The sequence below is a fragment of the Galeopterus variegatus genome, unplaced genomic scaffold, assembly GCF_000696425.1.
Source record: "Galeopterus variegatus unplaced genomic scaffold, G_variegatus-3.0.2 Scaffold640, whole genome shotgun sequence".
Taxonomy (NCBI): Eukaryota; Metazoa; Chordata; class Mammalia; order Dermoptera; family Cynocephalidae; genus Galeopterus; species Galeopterus variegatus.
The window spans coordinates 403915-407613 of NW_007726751.1; positions in this window are offsets into that span (position 1 = coordinate 403915).

Consider the following 3699-nt stretch of genomic DNA (forward strand, 5'->3'; position numbering starts at 1 on the left):
CCGGCGCCCGGGGGCGTCCCGCCCCCGGAGGCCCCCCGGGGGGGGGGGGGATGGGGAGGCCACTATTGCTGCTGGACGCTGCTGCTGCTAGTGCCCCCAGGACCCTCTGCAAGGCCACTGCCACTGCCGGACCTGTAAGCTGCTGCTGGTGAGGAAGCTGAGTACTGAGCTCCTGTGGTCTGCCAACAACTCCTGGAGTCTTTCCTGATTACCTAGCATGGACCTGCGTGTGAGGGGTCTGGGGACCCAGTCTGTTTAATGGGTTTGGAGGGTCTGAGCCCTAGCTCTGACAATATAAATCAAACTTAGTATAACTAAAATAATGAAACATTTCAGCTTTAGTTGTGATTTGCCTTACTTTAAAGACCCATTAAGAGTTTACTGAAGTCAAGCCCAGATTGTCACATATCCATTGAGACAAGACTCACTCGAGCACATCACTACATTCTTAACTGAGATCATGATCATTATTTAAAAATCCACTTAGTAGTAATTTTCCACTTAAAAAAAATCTGCTGCACTTCATATGTAAATATGTATAATATTTCCACGGGTACTTCTAGCAAGAGTTTTACCACAACATCCTGTCCTACTCACATTTTAGTTTCTCAAGAAATTTATCCCAAGCAGAAAGCACATATTGACTAGTATGTCCTCCTCCTCCTCCCACTCCATCTCCTCCACTAGTATCGTTGGACAACTGTCTTTGATCTTTGATTTTGCCTATGTTAGTCTAGGTCAGAAACACTACAGGAGCAAAGAACACAACCTTTTCTGTTTTTCATTCAGCTGTCCCCAACTAGGATGTTGAGATACACAGGTATGTGACAAATGAGTTTGAAAAAAGGATTAGAAACTAGAGCATATGATTTGCATATTATCCAAAATTTTTTTTATCCAAGCAGTAATTCTGTCTGAATCTGCATTCACCCATGAATATGTTTCATATGTGAGTACGTATTGCAGTAGAAAAAGGGCAAAGACCCACGGTCATTAGGTAAATCTCAATTGCTTTGAGATCTCCTAGTTTAGACCCACTAGGAAAATTCAGCCCAATGGAAAAATGCTTCTACCTCCATCTTAGGCAGTGTTAAATTGTGAGTTTATTACAAATGCACCAAAAACTGTCTGATGTCCCCCTAAGTTACATGATTCCCCTTTCAATTTTTACAAAACTAATGTTTATAGCTAGTGGGATAATAGGGACCTCCTTGTCAAAGTATAGTCCAGAATTTTCTGTGCCCTGTTATTCTAGGAGATGAGTACAGTGTGTGTCCATAAGATCTACCTGACAGGTGGAGGCTTTGAAGCTAAATCAAGCAAACATGGTAGTCTAGTGCCCACACTCTAGTTTCTTTGCTATGGTCTCAGGAGACCAATTGAAGCAAAGGAGGTGAATTGCAGAGGGGTGTATCTAGGTAGGTTGCCTGATTTAGGAATGGTCAAGGAACTGGCAGAAAGCTAAATTGTCAGTGGATTTAATATCATCCTCTCATGCGTTATGATGACTTTTGAAGCAAATCCTGCAGAATCCCCCTTTTCTCAAGCAAAAAGATGTTGCCTCCTGGCACAAACTATTCACTCTGCTTGGTCTTCATTCAGCTCCTGGGGGCTTGGAATGTCTGTGGAGTGAAAGAGGCCTAAGATCCAAGGCCTGGATGTGCCCAACATATATTCAATGGGAATAAATGGGAAAAAAAAGTGGAAGAAAATGTTTTCCATGTGGAAAGGACAAACGAAGGTTAATTTTCACTGAACAATACACAAAAAACACATCTATTAGTTCAAATTGCTCAAAAGCAAATTCTGATACATGGTATTGCTCTCCTGGTATTGTTCTCCAAAGGCTTCAAACCCAGAGCACATAGCACCTTTTCTGTGATCCTTTGTCTGGTACCTGCTAGGATACTCCAGCACCCTCTGCCCTGAACTCCCCAAATCATCACCCATCTTTCTAATATTTACTCCAATATGTTGTATGTGTGTGACTGTCTGCTTCTCAATGTGTTTGAGCAAGCAATGGATTTGCAAACTTGTAAAAGATTTTGTAAAGAATGGTCAGTTGGTGAGGACCTTATCTTATTAGTTTTAAAACTGAACCATGAACTCTCATCACTAGAGCCAAAAGAAAACCCTTTGGTTCAATCTGTATCCTGAAAAGACATACAAAAAGCAGTGCTTCTCTTTGATTTTTGGCCTACACTTTTCAGGTGGCAGCAGTTTTCTCATTAGGCTGACATTTATTACACAGCTGGTGTCAACCAATACCTTGTAAATAAAATATAAACTTAGTTTTAACCCAATTACAGGGGACATAATAGCCTCATTTGTTCACATGAGCTGCCCAAATCACAGACAGTTCTTAAATTGGTCACTTTTAAGAAATTACTTGCCAAATAATAGTCTCGTTAAAGAACAAATGTCAGAAACAGATTTCTAATGTGACTAACGGGCATTCACTGAAGTAAAAGCAAATATTTGGACCCACTGGAATGTTAATTATAAATATGCTTATGCTAGCAAACACTAAATCTAGATGAAAATGACATATTTTTTAAAATAGTAAGCTCATACATTCATAAATATGCTTGTGCTAGGAAATGCTAAAATTTAGATGAACAGCATTTTTAAAAATGGTATGCTATTCATATTTTTACATGCAATTATATGCAAAATTTTACGTAACGTATTTTAAATCTCAATCTGATTTCAGGATTACCGTGTTTCGATTAGTAACTATCAGACCCAGCCCAAATAAGTTAAAAAGAATTAGTTCAAATTCCCAGATTTACAGAGATTTCTGACAGGTGTTTGGATTGAACTTCCTTAAGAGACAGTTAAAGGAGACAATGGATACACAATCACAACCCGGTGGTTAAAAGGTTTAGAGCTAGATAGAGGCTAATATTCTAACTTCTACACTTACTAGCTGTAACATTTTATATGTGTTACTTATCCTTTCTAAGCCTCCGTATTTTCTTTATCTGTAAAACAGGAGTAAAAACCCCTGATTCACTGGATTGTGTTAAGGATTAAGTTAGATATCATTTGTAAAACCCTTACCCCAGAGTCTGACCCATAGCAAGTGCCGAGTAAATGAGAGCTTCTATTATAACTTCCATTGGTTTGCATACATACTTTTCATAAACTCTTCCTGGAAGATATTCCCAGATGCTTATTATATTCTGTGCACTCTAATCCTAGAAAAATAATTTATTGTCTTTTATTGGAATTTTTCCCATTTCCTTTATCAAGATTGGTTTCATTCATCTTTTGCCATCATACTAAAATATTCCAAACTTAAGAATGTTTCTTCTGCAAGCTCTTGGCCACCTACCACTCAATATTATTATAGTTCTTTACAAAATACCTGATTCCATCGACTTCCAAACTTTCCTCTTTCAAGAAACTTTGTGTCCCCCACATCTTTCAGGATTCCTAAAATATCTGTTTACTAATTGCATGCTATTATTTTTATTCAAAGCCTTTTAGACAAAGACTGATTGCAAAAATACACTGATATATTCCAAGATAATGCTGGGTTATCTTGACCTTGAGTTCAACTTCAATTCAGTTTTTTAGAGCCAAAAAGAAGTTCTTCATTCCATAATCTCAAATTTCACTAGGGAGACTTACCATCAATCCAGCGCTCCATTAAGAACTGCTTTGATCCCCAGTCAGCCTGCCTAATCTAATGTT